Source organism: Tenebrio molitor, chromosome 1 (assembly GCF_963966145.1).
Source record: "Tenebrio molitor chromosome 1, icTenMoli1.1, whole genome shotgun sequence".
Lineage (NCBI taxonomy): Eukaryota > Metazoa > Arthropoda > Insecta > Coleoptera > Tenebrionidae > Tenebrio > Tenebrio molitor.
The window spans coordinates 1,119,866-1,142,926 of NC_091046.1; the positions used below are offsets into that span (position 1 = coordinate 1,119,866).

The 23,061-nt window shown below is 37.8% G+C and overlaps 2 long non-coding RNA genes across 3 annotated transcripts in view; one reads left to right on the forward strand and one right to left on the reverse strand.

The window, feature by feature from the left end:
- LOC138131015 (uncharacterized) overlaps positions 1 to 23,061 on the reverse strand; it is a 118,212-nt gene that overhangs the window by 82,562 nt on the left and 12,589 nt on the right. The window contains exon 3 of one of the 2 annotated variants that reach the window (XR_011159696.1): positions 11,806 to 11,992. The exons of the other annotated variant lie outside the window; for it this stretch is intronic. This is a non-coding gene — a long non-coding RNA (uncharacterized lncRNA). The remainder of the gene's footprint in view (positions 1 to 11,805; positions 11,993 to 23,061) is intronic. 2 annotated transcript variants of the gene reach the window in all.
- On the forward strand, positions 2,832 to 5,186 carry LOC138131722 (uncharacterized). The gene is made up of 2 exons (XR_011159882.1): positions 2,832 to 3,053; positions 3,294 to 5,186. It is a non-coding gene; the product is annotated as an uncharacterized lncRNA (long non-coding RNA).

A 23,061-nucleotide genomic window follows, 5' to 3' on the forward strand; every position in this document is an offset into this window, starting at 1 on the left:
AATTATATCGGCTAATTTATGTGTTGTTTGGCGGCGGGTCCGACGAGGGGATGGATCCCTCCTTGGCGGTGTCCCACACGTTTTATTTACCCCGGGATGCAACGAGAACTGATAGTTTTATGGCCACCGCAGCCATGATGCACTACAGGATGCTGCTATTAAGGCCAATTCACTTCCTGGTACTGCACAATGCGGAGACAACTTATTGTAAATTATTAACAAAACGCATAGGAGGGATGCTCTTCGAGATCCAGGTCTGCCGCGAATGCACCCCCAAATAGACAATTACCAAATTCGCCGCATACCACCTTTTGAAGAATTTATTCTCGTATTTTCTCCCACGAAAAATCATTTTTAAATAGCTTGAGATATTCTTATAATAATTAATTAGCAAAAATATTTTTTTTAAACAGACATTCCGACATAGAAAACGAACAAAGATATTTATGTATTTGCTGATAACGGGTGTTCATTTAAATTTATCATCAAAGTTGGCGTTGAAAAGTGGATTGTGAACGCACCACGGATTAGAGATCACGGATCAGCTGTTTAAATCTTACCTCACTTTTTGCGTTGTTTTTGTTTTTACTCTGTAGACTGATGAGTAGTGCGTTCACAATCGACTCTTCAACGCCAACTATGGGGATAAATTTAAATGAACACCCGATACTACTATACATAAATTATTTAGACAAATCAAAATAAAAAAAGGAAAGGAAATGGAAAAATGAGCAGGAGAAATGTAGACTTTTGAACAGTCGTTATATAAATATTTCTCAAAAGAGTAAAAAGATTTCTTTATGACGTATATTTTTACATGTTTTAGACACTTTAAAATTCACATTAAGCAAAAGATAATTTTGTAAAAAAAGATACTTGTGCAGGCAAAATAAAATGATCATGACAACATAAAAAAGAAATAATTTGCACAGTAAATACATTTTCACGTGGTCACTTGTTTTTTAATAAATAAATAAACAAATGTCGAAAATATAAGGAAACAAAAATTGGAAAGTACAACAAGAATAAATATACAGGTGTCCCTGAAATGCACGGCAAAATTTTAAACACGAGCTACTGGCTTCATGTAGAACTCGGAAAAGATATTTAAAAAATTCTGTCAAAAAATAAAATGACATTTAATTTTTTAGGCACATTTTAAAAATACACCCTTGTATATCATATTTCATAAAATGTACACCAATGCGGGTTCCTTGTTTTAAAGCATATTTCCTAGAGGTTACTTCGCATTGGCGTACATTTTATAAAATATTAATATCAAAGGAATAATTGCCAATGACTTAATCTTTAATTCACCTAGAGACTTGGCTCGTTTTAAAGCTTTGCAATGCAGAGAATCAGGATCTTGGTTACATGCAATACCTTCTCCTAATATTGGTACTCTTTTAGATAACACTTCCTTCCAAGTTTGTATTGGTTTAAGATTGGGTTGTAATCTTTGTACACCTCATATTTGCAAATGCAATGCGAAAGTTGACGAAATTGGCACCCACGGTCTAAGTTGTTTCAAAAGCAGTGGTAGATTTTCAAGACACACTGAAATTAATTCCATTATCAATCGGTCTTTAACTTCAATTCATGTGAATTCAACTTTAGAACCAAACGGACTGTCTCGGGATGACGGAAAACGCCCAGATGGGATGACTTTAGTACCGTGGATTAAAGGTCAACCTTTGGTTTGGGACGTTACTGTTGTAGATACACTTGCAGACAGTTACGTATTGAAATCATCTGAAGCCTCAGGTTTTGCCGCTGAAATGGCTTGCAAACGCAAACATAGCAAATATAGTTCAATCATTTCGTCAAACTACGTGTTTAAAGGTTTAGCATTTGAAACCTTAGGCCCTTGGTGCAAAGAAGCCATCGATTTCATTAATGTCATCGGAAACCGACTTATCGCGGAATCAGGCGATTCAAAATCAAAGAAATTCCTTTTCGAGAGGATTTCCCTTGCCATTCAACGTGGAAACGCTGCAAGCATTCGGGGCACTTTTCCAGATTCCGCAATATTATCGGAAATTTTTGTATTATAAAACAAAAATGTTTATGTAATTATGTTATAATATAATATTTTGTCGTTTTTATAAAATATGATATACAGGGTGTATTTTTAAAATGTGCCGAAATTTTACCTACGAGGTTGTGGGACAACTTAGAAGACTAAAAGCAATTAAAAAAAATTGTACCTCAAAAATTAACTGTCATTTTATTTTTTGACAGAATTTTTTTAAATATTTTTCCGAGTTCTATATGAAGCCAGTGGCTCGTGGTTAAAATTTTGCCGTGCATTTCATAAACACCTGTAGATCGAACAATTAATTTTTAAGTAGCTATTACCAAGTATTTAATTAATTGATATTGATATCAATAATAGACCTTGGTATTTAATTAATTGACATTGATTTCAATAACAAACCCATAATTACTACCCCTACATGTTTCAGTTTTAAAATCGCATTTAACAATTTATGATAACGATTTTCTTGCATGTCATTATGGCATATGCACTAGCCGATCAAACATAACGAGATATTTACAAGGTTAAACCAGCACATTAGATTTGTTGAACTGTTTGAAGTACTCATATTGATATTATCAAGTATTGCTGAATTATTATTCATGACTATCTTGTTAAAAAAATTTCATCCATTCTGATGTCTGCCAAATTTGAATTTCAGCCAATGACAAGCAAATGACATCGGTAACTTCTGCACTAATGCAACTATCTAATATCGCATTAGTGCATTAACGTTGGCTGTCAAGGGCTTGTCATTGGCTGAACTTCAAATTGGGGAGCGATCTGATAGTAGGGGAGAGAGGGGTAAAATGATCCTATCAGGTGAAATGATCCCTCTCAATGACGACAGAATGGTTAGCGCAATCTAGCGGAAATTGATTACAACATCACTTACAGATGCAGTTGCAGTCAGGGCACCCAGTATTGTTCCAAAGCTAGCACGCATAGCGTCAGCAGAGTGAAGTATTTATTTTTTGTGACATTGATATAAGGCCAACCGGCTTTTGTTACCATTGTAAGTACACTTACTGCGACGTAGTTGTAAAATTGCATTCATTTGTGATTAGAGCATTTTGTAAACTTTCGATATACTGCAATATCATCACATTTTTTCGCAAATTTAACCTAAAAAAAAATAAGTAAATGTGAGACATGCGGTGTGGGGTAAAATGATCCTGCATAGTAGGGTGTAAAATGATCCCGGGGATCATTTTACCCTCCTCAACGATTTCTAAGTAAATAAGTTTTGTTTCAGTCTACACAATGCCTCGTACGTATATACGAAAGACCACAAGGCAAAATTGGTCAGAGCGGAGCATGGAAAGTGCAATTAACGCAGTCAAGAACCAAGGAATGCCAATAAAAACCGCTAGCAGAAATTTTGGAGTTCCTGTAATGTCCTTAAAACGTCGAGTGAGGAGTAGGAATGTTATTACTAACACTCACAAAAAAATATTGGGCAGCAGAAAGACAGTCTTCTCTGCTGAACAGGAAGAAGAATTGGTAAATTACATTTTGGACATGGAAGTGAGAATGTATGGTTTAACTACCCATGATGTTCGAAGTTTAGCATATCAACTTGCTGAACGAAATGGTATTGCTAATCACCCATTTTCACTTGAAAATAAAATTGCTGGTCGAGACTGGTTATTTGGTTTCCAAAAGAGACATCCTGGATTATCACTGCGTGTCCCAGAAGCAACATCGGTTGCTCGAGCAAAAGCTTTTAATAAACCGGTTGTTTCAAAATTCTTTGATTTATTAAAAGCTGAATACCAAAAGCACAACTATCCAGCTCATAGAATATACAATGTGGACGAAACTTCATTGTCCACCGTTCCCGGACGCAATTCGAAAACTTTTGCAAAAAAAGGTCGCAAGCAAGTTGGCCGTGTTACTTCCGCAGAACGTGGACAATCATCAACTGCAGTGATATGTATGTCAGCTGGTGGCATGTTTCTTCCACCAATGATTATTTTTAGTAGAAAGAGAATGAAACCTGAATTAAAAGATGGAGCTCCTCCAGGTACCATCTTTGCATGCAATGAATCTGGCTGGATGAAAGAAGAAGTGTTTTCCTTATGGTTTGAACATTTTTTGTCTTTTGCAAAACCTTCGCCAGAAGATCCAGTTCTTCTAATTTTAGATGGGCATCTGTCCCATACAAAAAATTTAAATGTCATCGTTAAAGCAAAGGACAATTTTGTTTCTATCTTATGTTTACCTCCACACTGTACGCACAAGCTCCAGCCACTAGATGTAGGAATTATGTTTCCACTTAGTACAGCTGTAGATCATGCACTTGAAAGATGGCTAAACAACAACCCTGGCAGGACTATAACAACCTTTCAAATAAGTAAAATTTTTTGTGAGGGATATCTAAAGGCTTGCACTCCAGCCAATGCGATTAATGCATTTAAAAAAACAGGGATTGTGCCTTACAACAGTGGTATTTTTAATGATTTAGATTTTATAGCGGCTGAAACCACGGATGAAAAAGAAACAACTGAGATTGAGTTATCTGAAAATGTTGAAGCAAATGCCACTGATTTAGGTGAAGCCAGTACAAGTAACACTAGTCCAAATAAGACTGAGGATGTTGAAATTGATAAGACTCACGATACGTCGTTTACCAAAGCCGGTCCTATCACACTTAGGCCCTTACCTAAAATAAGTGGACCCCGAGCACAGAGGAAAAGGAAATCTGTAGGTACCGTATTGTTAACCAGTACGCCTTACAAAGATAATTTAACAGAAGAAAAAAAACAAAAAGCTGCTAAGGAAGAAACAAGAAAAAACAAGAAAGGAAAATGCAACCCAAAAAAATCAAAAAAAGGGCCTCCCAAAAAGCTTGCAGAAAGTAGCAGCGAAGAATCAGAACAGGAAAATGGTGCACTCTGTATTTATTGTTCTGAACCCTATGGAAATTCTATCGAAGGCGAAGGGTGGATACAATGCTCACGGTGTCGTCAATGGGCTCATGACGCTTGTGCAGGAATAGATGAAAACGCCTGGGATGACTTCATCTGCGACCTTTGTCTAACAAATTCATCTCATAATGCTAATTCATCCAAACGCCTATTAAAATTTTGAAGATTTGGTATTTTTTTAACTTTTGTTCATCCAATATAACTTTTTTGTGCATTTATTAGTGTGGGATCATTTTACCCAAACCTGTGTACAAAATGATCCTTTTGCAACTACCCAATTATTTATACATATATATAAATTCAGAAGCTTGAAGGCGCCAATAAAAATATTTTTGAGTAGCTAAATGATGGATAAAAGCGATGTATATAGTTACGCACAAATTCACTCAACACGTTAAGAAAAATCAATTTTTCTTTCTTAGAGGGATTATTTTACCCCTCTCTCCCCTACTGATTTCTTTGAAACAAAACAATGAAAAACAATCCAGAAAAATGTATTCCTATTCTCTTATTTAAAAATTTAGTTTTCTGTTAGTTTCAATTTTTTTAATTCTATATTATAGACGTATAGTCTGTCTCAATTCTAAATTTCCACCACGTGTTCAATTATGTTGGCAAAATAAAAATATTTCTAAGTTGGGGATTGTTATAACCAAAGTTGGCAATATAATTATTTTATAAACATGATTCGAAAACAACGTAATTTACTTGAGGCTAAAATGAACAATGCTCTAGTAAAATGCTTCGAAGAGATAAAAAGGTTGGCACGGTTTTTTTCCTTTATTGTTAAAATTTTCAGTTGTAACAATGAAAATTGACAGACAGAGAATGATAACCCCACAAATATCGCGCGTTCAAATGAAATCCTGGGCTGAGTAGGCGTTGGAAAAATTAAACCGCTTAGAACACTGTAAAGTTTGAACTTCCCGCCGTTTGACACGAATGACATTTGTTTATGTTTAATCAGGGTTTGTTTTTGTTTGTTTTTAGCAAAGGGTGCCCTTAGATATTTGCCTCGAGAATAGCAATCATTAAGTTGTTCTATTTTTAATGTAAAACATTGCAAAGAAAGAAAAGAAAGATTATTTGGCTCTAAATTTTAGGTTAGCTGTCAACATGCTCCAATTAATCTACGCTTTAGAAAAGCACAACAATTGACGGTTTCCAGCGCCCTCCCAATCCAGGATTTCATTTGAACGCGCGATACAACCTGACACATTTTTCACCAAACAATGTTGCCGGTTGTATTTCTAACGTAGAGTGCACTGTTGGTGGGAATTTAGAATTGAGACAGACTATAGTTGATTTATTCAAGTTAATATATTTAAACTATTCAATGAATATTGCATATTGGAATATCGCAGTATTGCATAAGCATTGTAACGAGCGAAGGATAATCGGGATGCGTCTAGGACTCGCCGGAATCCGCACCTGCGTCGCGGACGGAGCTGCTGTCATCCGGTCTATCGACTGAACTATTTTTTGCAGGTGTTTATGTCTTTCTATGAAGCCTCTACCAGTTTCGTACATCTTTACTAAATCAGAAGCTTCCACGTCCGGGGTAAAAAAATATATATACAGACGAACCTCGTGAAAATTTGAGAGGTCTGCATTGGCGGCTCGCGCCACTTTTTCGCCAACCGCCGCCAGTGAAAATTTATCGCCTAAATAATTAAACAATTTCGATCGATCATCGTCGCCATAAACAAAACCGGCAAAACCGAACCCTCCTGTTTACCAGAGGCCATAAACAGGTATTCAGCACGATTAAAAACGCCCCGTTACCCGTCAGATTATAATTATTTGTTGTACAAATACCGGTTGTCACGTAAAATAAATTAGAGCTGGGTCCGAATGCTGCTGGACATTACGATTTTTTCCCCAACCCCGAACGATGCAAAATCAATCAACACCGGACGAGATCAAAAGACAAAAAAACGCACACAGACACACACAAAAATTGTACATCATCGCTGTGTGCTAACGTCAAATTAATTCTTTTGACGGGACCCTCTGCCATCGAGCGGACAATGTGTTGCCGATTGTGGCGGCGTCGATTGTCGCTTGTTATTTACGACCCTGTGTATTCCTCTCCTCAAGTAGGCATTGCAATTATCGCGATCGGATTTTGTCATCGACACCTGATGTTGCACAAACGAGGCAATTATCGGCTCAGAGGATCACCGCGCTTTGTATTATTGTAATGTGCCGGGAGGGGTGGCTCCCGGAATCGGGGGTATCCCCTCGTTCTCCCGTGGAATAATAACGCCGTTGACTTTGATTTTATCAATCGGGAACAATGTCGGAATAATCAGGCTATCAATCACTCGAAAGTAATTTACTCTCTCTCTCAAATAAACCTGTTATGAAAGATAACAACAGGTTATCCATTGCCGGGGCTCGGATTCGTAATGGAAGAGAGTAGAATGGGTCAATTTTCTGGATTGTTTGTGTACCGGCTGACACAATCGAGTAGGCGGCGGAAATCGTTCAGGAGCTGTTAATTTTCGAACAAATGCGTCGCCGGTGTTTTGTTTCTCAAAAGGACGAACCGTGCTGAATAAATAAGCGGAGGGTGGATTCCCCCTCTGGGGATGGGAAAAAATAAAAAAAACGCAACGTCCCAATTAAAAATTCAGTATTTGTTAGTTTTTCGGCGGGGAAAGTTTTTCGGGCGATTTGCAAAATAAACACCGAAAATTCGGATCAACAATGAACCCGGATTTATGAATTATTTGAGGAGCTCCCGAAAACGCTCCTGCAGGAGGCGCCGCCTTCGGCCGTCTTGATTATAATTAAAATCAACATCACTACACCTGTTTGTTCGATTAGTTGAGCGCAAAATCTGGACGTCCTTGGGGCGCCCGCCAAAATTTTAGTTTAATTAGGTTTTAATCCTTGAAAAGGACGAAAACCGTCCCGCCCATCCGACGTTCGGATGTTTACATGTAATGTGCGAGACAATCAGTGCTCGTCATGACAACACCACTACACACACTGATGGAATTGTAATTGGCAATTCGATTCATTTGATTATACGCCATTGATTCGGATCGATTAGGACTACAATTTACTCTTCCACGTCCTTGTTGCATGCGATTGCGTTCGTTATTTTAACGACGTCTCGCCGATTGAATACCTGCACAAATTGCCTGGCCCCGATTCCGGACGAAAACAATCCGGCGATGCCGGTTCACCACCGCCGACGATTCTCCGGAAGGGGTGGGCTCCGGGGGCAAGATGGCGATCCGGGACCTCTTCGCGTTCACTCGACTCAGTCAATGAGAGAGTATACTTAATGATAATGAGAAATTCCGAAAGAGAAATTAACAACTAGGGTAGCTCGGTGGCCGCATGGCTGTCGGAGACAGTGCTCCGAGGTCGCGGTCCCGGCGCTAGTGGGTTCGAATCTCACCGAAGGTGGAGGATTTTTTCGAAGGAAGGAACCTCCGCCGGGCCATGGATGTGTGTGTATGTCTATCAGGGGCTGACGGTAGGGTGGTGGAAGGAAGAGCGACACTCTTCTGACACCACCGCGAGGTCAGCGGGGTTCGAGTCCCGTCGGGAAAAGGCGCCCATGGGTGTATAAGTGTTGTGTATGTCTGTGAATGTGAGGTGGAGTGGGCGTGGGTGACCGGGGAAAGTGCCCCGGAGCCCCGTCGCACCACCCGAAGGAAGGAGAGGATAGGCAAAAAGGAATTGGAAAGGAAAAACCGCCGTCCGAAAAGGTACCGTAAAAGCCGTATGGCAAAAAACGGGAATGGCATTTAAAAAAAAAAAAAAAAACGGCAATGAATAAAAAAGTCAACGTACAGAGTAAAGAAAAGTAATGAATGACATTTGACATCGCTTTAGTTAGAGATCTCTCGCAAAAAAAGGGAAAAAATTGGATTAATACAAATCGCAAATTGTCGAGATCCATTTCATTTTACAATTTACAAAGACAAACGAGGCAAAAAAAAAACAAAGGAAGTATAAATATAGTAAATTTAATTACAGAATTACCAAAGATCTTACGGCAATTCACGTGGGAGCTATATTGTGATTTCCCAAACAGTAATGGACCAAACAGGGATCTTTGTCGAACTTCGTTAGGAACACTTTGGGCACTTATATCTCATAAAAAAAAAATAAGAAAAATAAAGAGAAAAATCTAACAAGAAAAAATGTAATCTGGAAGTATAACATCAACTAACAACATGAAGGAGAAAAAAAAGTAAACGATCCATTATTTAAGAAAATATAGTATGTACAAACCTAAATAAACCATTTCATTCAAAGAAAACATTAAGGAATATAATTTCCATTTATAAAACAATTCCATTTGCAAGAAGTTTGGAAATTGATTTCCATTTGGAAAGTGCAACATTTCTTGGAAAATTGTTATTATTATTATTATTATTATTATTATTATTATTATTATTATTTAGTTAAGCTTGCCAACAGGTAATGACCTAATTACAGGCAAGCTATCATTAGTTAGGCAGTAAGTGGAATGAGTAGCAGCATGATACTACTCTCCCATTAGGAATCACACTTACTGCAAGCTTATATTTATATTCTTACTATATTAAGAGGCATATGTCAGGACAGACCTGAGTTCAGAGGGTCTTGTAAAGAATATGTCGATTTTATTGGAGTCAGCTTTGGTTGAACAGCTGTTAACCATCTGGTATAACGGTGACATTAGTAGAATATTTGTCCTCGCAGATCTTAGTTGAAAAACTTCACATCTTCTACAATTAAAAGCAGGAACCTTAATAAGAAGCTTTGACAAAAGGTAGGGGCATTCAACAGAAAAGCTGAGGACATCCGACAGAAATTTGATTTTAGCAAAATCCCGTCTACTCGCCAATGAATGAAGCTGAACACATTCTAAAAGGGTTTCCTGCTGAAGTCCCCTAGGTGGGTATTGACCAGTTTCATTAAATACCAAAAATTTAGCAAAATGTCTTTGAATCTTCTCCAAGGCCCAGGTGTGGTTATTGTACAGGGTCTCTATAAATGATTGTCGGGTCCAGCCAGCCATGGAAACTTGTCAAATTTTGAATGTGCCGCTTTGTTGGGCAAATAATGAATGTCACATTTTCAGGTTAGGTTGTTGGCTTTTAACCAGAGACAAGTTTCAACTGTGCGTTACTCTTGCTAACATTAATGTATTTATTATTTAATATCAACACCAACAGGGGAACAATTATTGCCCCCATCGTACCGCCACACACTGTACAGGAATTGGTATGAGAACAAATCCAAACAGATAAATATTGAGAACACCTTGTCCCTGTATACCACAATACAATACTTGATACTGCCTTTTTGTCAGCTTTAGTGCTTTCACATTTCTTGTTTTATGCTAGTGGTAAATACGACCTAGACTGAATTGTTGAATGTGGTATTGACCATGTATTGACTCCCATTTTTTCTTCCAATATAAATAACAGTGTTTTTCATAACAAATAAGTCTTACTGGTTGTTCAAAAAAATCAAATGTATTCAACAACATAATTTACAACACTAAATAACGATAACAAATAGGTATTTTTTTTATAAAATAGATTGATGATGACCCCCATTAACTTCTAAACACTTGACAATTCTTCATTTATTTTCAAAAATATTTTGCAGCATTTCTTAGTTAAAGGTACAGCAACACTGCTATCCACAGTTCCACACACCAATTTTCAAAACATGTAAAGGAGTCTCTACAAATTGGTGTGGATTCTCAGCACTCCAAATTATGAAATTGAGGTGATTTTCAAACTGAATACATTATTAAACACAACTTTGATAATCTACAGGTTGGAGTTCTTGTACAACACTAATTTTATAAAGATGCAGTTGTAGCCTATTTTTAATGATTTTGTGACCAGTGCATCGTGGTACACCAGATTGTTGAGATAAACAGGCTATGGATATCTGTAGAGTCTTTTCCACCATTTCTTTCAAATCCTCGAGTATTTCATCAGATACTGGTGGTTGTCCTAGTGATTTACCCTTGCTAATTGTTCTGATTGTTAAAAATCTGTTCACAATGTTGTTCAGATATTTTAATGGAATTCATTTTTACAAACAGATAATTCCCCATTACTAAACCTTCCATTTCGAAAGTAAAAAACAACAATGAACGTGTTCTGTTCAACAGAATAAACCATTGTAAAGAAAATAAAGCTAAAATAAAACATAAAACATTAAAGCATAACCTCACAAATTTTGCCAGTGTATTTACCTCTAAAAGCGGACGTACTTAAAATACAGATTTTTGGTGTATATTAACTGTGATTAACTGCGATAAAACGAATATAAGGAACCAAAACTCGACTGACAAGCGCAAACGAAACGTCATTCACTAATGTCAGAAGTGACCGTGAAAACGAACTAGAATTTGGCATCGGTTTCAAAAAAGCGGAACAGTAAATTTTTTTTCCAAGGCTGGCTTGACCAGACAATCATTTATAGAGACCCTGTATATTGGTGACCAAACAATACCAGCATACTCCAATTTGCATCGCACATAAGCCTTATAAAGCGATACAATTGCCTCAGCACTATGGAATAATCTCCTGTTACGAAGAACAAAACCCAGAGATTTGTAGGCAGCAGATGTCACATATTCAATATGATTGTACAGAATATGTTTAATATTCATTGGAAAAATGTCACTTTCAGTTACAACGTTGGTGATTAATTAATTGACATAGGGGTGTATTCTGTAATTTTTAGGGGCGTTAAAATTTTAGCGTCTTTTAAAATTTAAAATTTCAAGCCCTGATTGGTCATTGCTGACAACTTAATTTAACTGCTTTTAAATGGAACAATGTATAAATCAAATTCTTTTACCTCTGGATCGGTTCCGGGTAGGTTCCGGGTCGGCACCGGGTGGGCTCCAGGTGAGTTCTGGATCGGTTCCAGGTGGGTTCCGGGTGGTTTCCTAGACGGCTTCGGGTGATATCCGAGTGGACTCCGGGTGGTCTCCGTGTCGGCTCCGGGTGGATTCCGGATCGGCTCCGGGTGATTTCCGGGTCGGCTAACGATAGATAAAGACAACATTTTCAGGGTTAGATTTTTTCAAATTTTATTAATTCGATAATTTTTTATAAGGTTTCGGTTAGGTTAGCCAGATCTGAGCACCACAGTTTGGTAAATAATTTTCATCTTCCAAGAACCGTACAAGTGATTATTTCTGCCACACTGTTTTCGGTGGTCGCTCTCTATTTTGCGATCGACTTTTAATCCAGGGGTTTCGTCTCCTCCCGCCCCCAGTTCTAAATTTGTAAAACCACCCTGTCGCAACATGATCTTGCCATCAACGTCGAAAACATGCTCCACCGGATACTTTTCCATTAGGTATATGCCGCCGTGATACAAAATGGCGTCGGGACATAATCTAAGTAATCGCGAAGATTATTTTCTCAACAGTTTAAGCACCTGATATCTGAGTAAATATTGACGTTTCGAAAACTCGCAACACAAACTCCGAATAATCCCGTAAATTTAACACTTGCTCTCCGCTGGCAAATTTTCCCCTTGAATAAATATAAGAAAGCAGAAAGTAGTGCGGGCTGCGTTCTCGAGCTTAACTGTCCATTTAAAATGTAGACAACATTTCGAGCTGAGGCCGTGTTCACATCACGTCGCGCCGAAATCCCTCGTCTGCTTTCAATAAGTCTTGTAAAAGAACAAGTGCCGCGGCGGAGGGGTGGCTCGTCTGGAGGCGGCTCATCCCTTAAGACTGTTGCCGAAGTAGAACCAGGTCGACAAGCAAAAAGGGTTTTACTGTAACGTCGGGGGACTAGAAATGGAAACAAAACATCCACAACCGGAGCTAATGGACGAGGGGGTGCAAACGAATAATTAGCATAAGGGACGAACGCCGGAGCCGATCAGGATCCCACCGCAAAAAACCAACTGTTGCACTAGGTCTTCCACTACTCCACCATAAGTACACGCTCGCTCCCAATTAAAACTTTAGAAAAAGTCGCACACCCCCGAGAAACCACCCCGTCTGCACTTTTTATCGGCGGTCCGTCGATGCGACCCGTCAGCGTTTCAACGGGAACTTTTACTGTCTGTCTCCGCTTTACGACTTCATCATCCCCCGGAAAAAAAAAGATTCGAAAAGTAAAATAATTACTTAAACCGAACACATAAACAAGACCGTCGTGGTTTTAGTGTTCTCCTCCATTCTGAAAAACCGGGGGTGATTTACCTCCTCCACCCGCGGCGGCATGCTCTGTTATGAATAATAGATCCGAACAACCTGTTAGAATAAATCGTCGGGGGTGGCTGTCTCGGCCGCGGGATGCTGCCCATTTTTCTTGTCGATTCGGATTTTTCCACCCCTTAATTCGGCCCGTACGACTTAATACTATGCAAATTGCGTTTTTGACAGCCGGACTTCGTGACACCCCTTGACCCATTACGTTGTTATATTATTAAATCGCGTGATAGGGGGGTATTTATACGTTGCCAAGACACATACGACGCGTTTCTCAATTTAATGTCCTGAAAGTGGAGACTTTCGCCCACCGAAACCATAATCTCGACATGATGTTAATTACCTTATCTTAATTCTAATCCTGAATCCTAATTTCGTATTTATAGCTCCTGGTGTATTTTTTCCAGTGGCAGTTGGCAACGCCGATGTTTCGTTATTAGTGGCCGCGTGAATTATTCATCGATTTCCGGAATTAACGTATTACTTCCCCGGAGCGAGTGAAACGCACTTAAACAATTTATTTATTAATGCACTTTATAAAATAGCTTAGGACAAAACGCAACAAAAGAGTACGAGTTTGGAATTCCGGCCTGGGGGTTGGAGTTTGATAACCTGGCACCCGAATTGCGATTTTTCGAGGGTGAGATATCGATGTATGGGGGGTGATTTCGAGAAATATAATTTCAAATTTGCATATCTGAAATCTGGACTCTTTAACCACGGTAAATCGCAAATTTACATTTTAAATATTAATCTCGAATTTTTCGACTTAAATTTAAACTCTACCCTTGCGTTACTTTTTTTTTTGGCATTTCATAGAAATATATTTTATACTTTTGTGAATTTGGTTTTCAAATACGATAATAATTTATTTAAATTTGACAAAGAAACGGTCTTACTTTTCCGAGATTGTGTTTACCATTTCAAATTTTCGACGACTCCCGTATACCCTTTTATAATTATAATTTTTAATTTATTCTATTAAGGATGATAAACATCTGATAAATATATTCTTTTTAATTTACATATTCAACTTTTTGAAGGTAATTATTTTCGATTACGCTGTTTATTTATTCTATTCATCTTTTCGGTTTGAAACTGAACCGATTAAAATGCAAATTTTAATGTATTTAATAAATAATGTGTTCATTTAGACGATTCGAATTCAAAATCATCAAATTTATTTTTATTTATAGAATATACTATTTTCGCTCAAATTATTTCCCTGTAGAATTATAGAAAAATATGAAATATTTTATGTGAAAAAAATTAATGGCAACGCACCATGTCATACGAAATATTTACAAACGAATACTGCCATAAGTATTTATAATGGCGTAATTATACACCAAATAAACCTAAACGTGTGTCACTAAAATATGCCAACAGTTTACATTAAAAAATAACACATTATACAGAATTAAGAAATAAAATTTGGTTAAATATTCTGCAAGATATGCAAGAAACAATAACATTTTACAGTAAAATTCTCCATTATGTTCCAAAAAAAAAACAGAAAAGTGTTAAAATAAATTATTCGTTATCTGAATTTTTTTTTTAAATAATCTCAATCAACTACCACTTCTGGAAACCCATTTCCTTCGTTGTTGATCGGTAACAATGAGAAAAAAACTTATTATTTATATTTGGCGATTCGCCTGAATTTCGAATCCGCTCCTGTGTCGCGAACGGAAGTGGTGACTCATCAATTCATCATCTAGAGGTCATCAGAAAATGTTTCTCGAATAGGACGGGATCGAATAAAGGAACACCTGATTACATTCTTTGAGCAAAAGTGTATTCTCAAAAATATTAACGATTAAGATGGACAAAATTTCCAAAAAGGCTTTGAAAAATATTTTTGATAAGAAAAGGAACAAATTCAAATTTGTTTGTTTGGATATCTCGACTGAAAAATCCAAAGAGACAAAATTCAGTAAATATTCCAAAAAATCTCAATTTTGTTTTAAAAACAAAACAAACAAATCAATTCCTAAATCGACATACAGTCGCGGACAGAAAAAAGTAGGACAAGTCTCTTAAGAAATTTAGCTAAAATTGCGTTGAGTAAACCGGGCTTACTATAATAAATAAATATTTTAATAGTAACCATAGAAAGCGTAAACCGACTTACATTAGCGAAAAAACATTGTCCTACTTTTTTCTGTCCGTGACTGTATGTAATTATTTCACTGATCTTATTTTGAAAAATTGAAAATTTTTAATCGTTTTCCAGAAAGTTTCATACATGAGAAGTGAGAGGGTGGAAAGATATATTTTTTTCTAAATTATATCTTTTGAATTTTCAATACTCTAAAGAATATACAGGGTTATTATAAATGATTGTAGTAGAAGCAGGCCATGCCCATGTTTTGAAATTTTTGCCGCTTTCACTGTCATTTTTTAGGTAAAAAGTGCAGTGATGAACATTTTATTTATTTATTTTTTAAATTAACGATTGAATCCAAAAATATTGAGTTTTTTTGTACCAAATTTAACTCCTGTGTGTGAACGGTATGTACTCTCTTATTCACATCATTTTGTTGTTTTTTATATGGAGCGGCCGCCATAAATTTTACATTCAGTTTTTACGCCTACTTGAACTACAATCATTTATAATAACCCTGTACAATTTACAAAATTTTACCGCAAAAATTCTTTAACGTCAAAATTATTTCCAAAGTTTTATCAGGGAATTCTAAATTGATAAAAACAATTCCAAAACGTGCTTAAAAAATAGTATGATTTTTAAAACACAAAAATTCGAATTTTCTTTTCTTTCTTCTCTTCATGGTCCTCACCACTTTTTTTATAATCTGCTCTACAAGTGTCAATTTTTTTCTTTATTATGGTAATTGCTTGGTATTTCATCATTTAATTGTCCCAAAAATGTATTTGGTATAAGTCTCATTAACAAAGACCGTTATATTTCTTTCTTTTGCGTCCATCTCCTACTTCCACCTCCCTCTTTAAAACATCACGACAAAATCATAAAACAGCATTCCCCACCCTCCCTAACTAGTTTTTAAAAAACAATTTACTCTGCATTTTTGTTAGATTCTCGACTAAACAAAAAAATAAAACCTACGTCGCAACCACTCCGAGTTTAACACAGCCCACAGGAATTTCCACGGGATGCGCCTGTTCAAATCTGTTTTTATTTTTATTAAACTAAAACAAAAATTTAACACGGAGAACAAAATGTAAAATTGAGTTTGTCGCCTTGTATTTGTTGTTTTTTTCCATTTCGTGTTGAGTCCGTTGTTACCGAAAGCTCACTCCTTCCACTTTCATCGTCGACTTTTAAGCCGAGACAAATTACAGCCCTCAGCCTCCTCCCCTTCGAGCCGCGGCTTAATCAATGCAAAAACTCGGTCGCTGTAAGTGGTTATATATTTTAAATACAATTTGGCTTAAGCACTGATAGCCATCACTTTTAATTTGATATTACAATATCGTCTTAGACTCGATTCCCACACTCCTCGTTCTCCCTAATAAAACTGAAGCGGCGAAATTTCGCAGCGTCATCGCTGAAACTGCATAAAACCGACTCCGGAAAAAAAAATAGAAGAGAGACGAGGAGAGAAGAATCCGCCCCCATCAATTATCAGTCGTTAATTGTGACGGGCTGGCGGCGTTTCCTTTCGTCGGGGCGGATTTTTATTATTTCGAAAAAGTATTTTCGTGTCCGATTCATTTAACAGATTAAAAGGGAAACCTCACACGACGTCCACGCACGGTTATTGTTTATGCGCCAATAAAGCCTCTATATTAATTAGTAATATTTCGGGGGGTTGGCCGACTTATTTGTGGAAGTGAAATGTTGTGTCGGATGTAATTTTCGGAAGCTTTGCGCTGGAGGTTTGTTAATCAAACGGAAAGCTTTTTTGGTTTCGACACGTACGCACAAACGCGCCGAATTTATCATCGCTTTAATGTTACTGACAACGATCGTCCCTCTCGCGCACCCCCCGCCCATATACAAGGTGGTTGCAAAAAATTACGTCGAACAAAGAGATATCACACACGAGTTGAACAGAAAAAAATTACACACAAAGACGTAAAGCAACGGTATTCAGGGTTGTTGATATATTTTTTTTGTAGGACAAATTTATACCAAAGAGTCAAGTGACTGATGAATGCTTCTGTTTTCGTTAAAGTATGGCGTCAGCTGTCAAACCATAGATGTCAAACGTCATTTATTCAGCGAACGAGAGCAGTGCTGTAAATTATTTCTTTTACAAGAAAACTCTTCTTTTTAGAACTAATCAACTAGAGAGTATTCTTGGTCTGCTTAGCGCTACGTAATGGTTTTTCCTTTAAATTAATTATTTAATTTACGATAAAATGATGATCAAAGTGAGGTTATAAAAAGATGACCTGCGTTTGTGAACGAGAGAAAACCACGGTCTGCTCGAGCACAAACTTTTTTGAACGCTCGTTTCGATGAAAGGAGCTGACTTGTACTGACAAAAAATTACACAAAAACTCGTGTAAGACTTCTTGTGATTTACCTAATTACAATCTAGACACAAATACCGCGCGATCGAAAAAAAAAATTGAGTTGGCTGTGACCAAAAATTTCAGTTGGCAATTCATGAGATTTCAATTAACAGATGTCTGTCTTAAAAGTTAGGTTAATGATTTTGAGAACATTGAAATCTTGATTTTCATAAAGGAGTTAATTATGTGTGACCTGTCGGTTGTAATAGTATATTTCAAACCAAGGTAAGAAAGTGGTTTCTTGCAGACCGCAGGCAAAGATTATAAACCGAGTCGTAGACGAGGTTTGTAAGTGCCTAAGGTCTGCAAGGACACTTTCTTAACAAGGTTTGAATACAATTTTTTCCCTACCGGCACAACTTTGTTGAAAAAAGTCAAAAAAGATGGTTATATTCGTGATTAAAACGAAAATTTTGAGAATTGAATAGTAGGCTGTGTTATTTGTTTAATTAACTTGTCATCGCATTTGAAGATTTGAGGTTTGTTCGAAAATTTGATATAAACAGGGTAAAGTAATCTACCTACCTAGCTTATCTGTTTATTTTCCAGATTATATGATTGACCTACCAACTTACTTCATTGAATTGGCTTTCATTTATCAATAACTTATTTCACTTTTGACACTTTTGACATTTGTATTTTGGTACAGTTTTACCATAAACATTTCATGATTAACTTTCTTACCTTAGCGAGAAAGTTGAATTTTCTCACCTCAAATGAGGTATCCATAGCCTACATTTCTAACCGGTAGGGAGAAAAAGAATTTCACCTAGTGCAATGAAACAATGAGATTTAAAACTCCCGCGCCTTTATTCAACGGTGAGCACAGCACCGTTCTGTGTTCTCTGGTGAGGACCACGTGCACTCCGATTGTTTACAGAGAGGTTATGTTTTTGGGGGCTCTTTTCTATTGTCTCTTTCTGAAGTCAAAAAGACAAAAAGCTACGCCGTAAATGACTGCAATACGATCGAATTTTAGTAAATATAAAATGAAATCAACGAACAAATATTGTTTCCAGCATGAAGATTATCTTTATTACTCAAACATTGTGCTAAAAGATCGTACAGGAGGAGCTACAATCGTATTCTTACAAGAACTACAGTAAGTGTTCGAAATGTCTTCCTTCAGCTTCCAAATATAATGTTATTCTTCGCTTCATGTTTTCAAATAATTAATGACAGTTCTCTATTTCTATGGATTTTTTTTATTTTCGATCTTTGGCGGACTGTCTCGAAAAATCTTATGCGAAGGATTATGCCACAATATACTATTTTCTTTTCAGATGAAATTTATTTTAATTTCTTTTCATCCCTTCTCAACAGTTTTCAACATTTAGCTTTTCCCACCCTCTAAAATGATAAATGATCTCCATTTGCTCTCCGTACTTATTTCCACTTCTTGCATATCTTGGAATTCCTTCCCTTCTCCTTTCAAATGTTTTATGTGGACTTTTACTAATCCGGAGAATTCACAATGTAAAGTATCCGAAGTTCCTTCTCGCTTCTTTCTTGCCTCCCTTCCAAATCTTTACAATTTATATCCATTTCATTGCATTTTCCACAAAATTACTTTAGTAAGATTTTTTTCGTTCATTCCTTTCTTTCGATTTTTTCTTCTTTCACATTTTTTTTTTTCAATATTTTAGTATTGTTTTTTACTGTTTCATCAAAAATGCTGTACCTACCCCAATTCTTCTAAATCTCGAATTCATCCATTTTAGGGTCTCTAAAGAGCTCTCTTTTACATTTATGTGTCTCTTTTATCACATTACATCAAAACTTATTTTACTTCACTTTGTTACTTCCCCTAAACCCGGCCATTAACTCTGTTTCTCCATTTTCAAATATTTTATGTAGGATTTTCAACCCTGAAGATCTGAAATTTAAAGTTGTATATTTTCTGTTTCACGCTATTTTTTTCTTTTCTCTTTTTATCTTTTCCTATCCTTCATACTTCTTTATATTTCTTTTGCACCAGTCCAATACAATACATCAATATTCTTTCTTATACCTACTCCTATTTTCTAAATTTTTTCAAGAGTATATTTACGGTCTTTTGCGAATCTATTCGTTCCCAGTATTTACCTCTCATCTTCCTCCTGGCTCTTTTTCCTCATCTCATCATCCCTTCTTCATATTTTTTTTTTGTTGAAGTTCATTCAACTCGCCTCGCCCATTCACCTACCCTCCCCCTACGCACTTCCAATTCTGCTGCGCTATTACTAGTTAATCGTTAGTTAAAATTTCCGAAATTAGGTGTCAGGTGTGGGCTCCACATCGTAATGACGACTCCCGCCCACCCGACCTCCGGAAGGGTCGAATCCAGAAACCGAAAGATAAACCGACACCCACACTTCATTCATTAGGGCATGTGCGACACGTCAACTCGACAATAAACGTCAACCCGAATTTGCCGAAGAAGTCTGCATCCCTCCGGGCGAGATTTAGAATTCTCTGCTCCCCGCCTGGGTCGTCACTTTTGCCGATCGCCATCGGCGTCGATTTTTCTTTGACGACCGCGTAATTACGCCGCCAATAAATCGCGACCCGACCGCGTGAAACGCGCATTCTTGCGGTTACGGTCCTGCGCGTTCATTATGCACACACGTATCGTTCGTGTCGCGCCCCCGGATTGATTTATTTTTACAAAGGCCATTGATTTCTGACAAAAACAAATTAATCTTCTTGACAAACCAGTCAATGGGGAAAGGCACAATACCAACCCTCGATGATCAATGGAGATGGAGGCGTTTGTAATAAACTGCGACGATTTCGACGAATCGATACGGGGGTTAATTTCGGTAAGTCGCGGATCTTTCTGCACTTCCGTTCGACTCAGGCTGCTGGAATAATTAATTGTCGACGGAAAGACGCAAGGATGCGGTCGTTTCCGCGAGGTCGGACAACTTTCCGCAGGTTTATTTTAGAAATCTCACAGAACTATCAAGATTAGGGCCCCTCCACCGACGGCTAAGCTCGGTGCACCACGATGGAACCCGCTCGTCCGTGCCGAGGGATCAGATTGGCAAATTAAATCTGCGAGCTCTTGTCTTATTTTTTCTCATTCGTCCCAACAGTATGTTCTCCAAACAAAACAAAAAAGAAAACTTTTGAAAAAAATGTGAAAATGGTAGATGCACCGGGACAACTTCTAGGAACAATTTTTTTGAACTCACTAACTTCAAAATGACATTTCGCGGCCGCATAGTCGTGCGCGAAATCGATGTTCGCGCACTACTTACTATGCGGTCGCAGACCCTTTTGAAGCACTAGTGCGCGAAATCGACGTTCCCCTAGAGCGAATGCTTTTTGGATGATTTTCAAGCACTAGTGCTTCAAAATCATCAAAAAAATAAAAAGCTTCGTCTTTTGGACCATTCTGAAAATAATTTGACTCGATAATAATAAACTCTAGTTTACAAAAGGTCATTTCTCCAAGAGTGAAAACAAATCGCTATTAATTTGATTGACATTTTGGCAAGCACTTGGACAAGCGCCATCCTATTCACAAAGGATATACGACAAATCAGACATAATGTTCGTTTCAAAAAATATTGGATGCGACAAGACGTATTCGGTACATTCGCGCAAATGAAGCACTCGCTCCTTCGTCGCTCGTCCCTCAAATAATACGCTCATGTGGTCGCACTCATTTCGTAAATAACTATTTCCTGACTGCTATTATGTTCTGAACGATCACACCCGGTGACACGGCATTCAGGCCGATTACCATTACAGATACAACCATCAAGCAAGGATAAAAAAAATTACTTTGTAGGAAACTTTTTGACTATTTAAACGAAAAAGTTTCCTGTTGCTTCGCATCAGAACGCTCCGTTGCCTTGGTCGACTGCAAGAACTTCTTCGCAATGCGACTCCCACGCTTCGGCCATCCTTTCTCCAGGATCACGTCCCATTTGCCAATTTGCAATTCGCGATATGAAAAATCCCGTCTTCAAGCTTGTGTTTACGCGTTGCACCATCACCCACGCGTCTCCCTTCCATCTTTCCCACTTCCGGACGCATCGAACCGCCTTCGGATTTATTTGCATTTCTGAAGCAAATTTAATATAACCGAACGAAACTCGATATTTTAGTTTTCCGCGAGAGAAAAGTTTGTTTTGTGCCTTGGCGAGAGGCCGCAGTTATATGATTTAATTCGAATTCTACTTTGTGGGCACGAATAAAACTAATAAAATCAGATATTATGCACACACGCGCGCGCGCGCGCCCACACACACATGCGAAACGAAATTTAATACAACATTCCTAAACAAACAGCGCGAGGCTCTTAAGGTCTCTATGGAAATTACACGGGCTACTTGATGCCGTCAAAGAGACAAAAAAGCGACATTAGTTCTGCGCCGGACTGTACAGCGACCGGGCCCGGCGTACAAAAGGTGCCACGCACGGCACATCAAAGAATTAGGGGCAACAAAATGGCCCCGGGAAAAATTGCAACGGCAGTTGTTTCCCGTGGGGGGCGGCGGTGGCGGCCCGTCCGTCATTAATAACACGTGACGGCCTTAATCGATACCGATCCATAATGGATGGCCGTTTGATGTTTTCAATAGACAACGTGTGTGTCTGTCCGGGGGCCGAACCGTCGCTCCTTCCGCCGCCACCGTCATTATTGAAACTTTAAACGGGAATAAAAATGTTCCAAATCGATCCGGCGGGAGCGGTGCTAACGTTCCTCGACTCGGTGAAATTTGACGCGGAGGACGTGTGGCGGTCGGTCAGGTGGACGCGGGGCGGTGCCAACGCCAGGGACGGTAATTACCGCCGGCTTATTTTTAATTTGGCGCGGCAAAAATCAACAGAGTTTGTCAATTAATGCGGCGCTGAAACGCTTTGATACGGTTTATGCTTGACAAATTGGACGGAGGGCGCCGGCCAACACGGTCTAAATAAATAAATACGACGCTTTGCGAAAAAAAGCCAATGATCGGATAAATTCCTGGACCAATCTGGACCGACGATTTTTCAGTTCGCAGAGTCGCAAATTTTTACGAAAAAAGAACAAACAGCGACCTTCGGCTCAATTTACGCAAACGAAATTATTTTGCATAATAATCAATGAATAACGCAACAAAAAAAAATTAATTAAGTAAATCTGACTTGAATTGATAATGAAATACAAAAAAAAATTAAAAAAATTAAAACTAATTATTCACCCTGTAGGATATGCAGCCCCCAAAAATATTTTCCCTTCCACTTTGGTTGATTGCACAATAAAATTGATCGAATGAAAATGACATAACTATATTTTTCAAACTTCACGAACCATCCTTACCACGACAAAAAATGTTTTAAAAATTATTTTCCAAAAAATGTTTGCAAGTTTTTTTAATTTTTTATGCTTTAATTTTCAC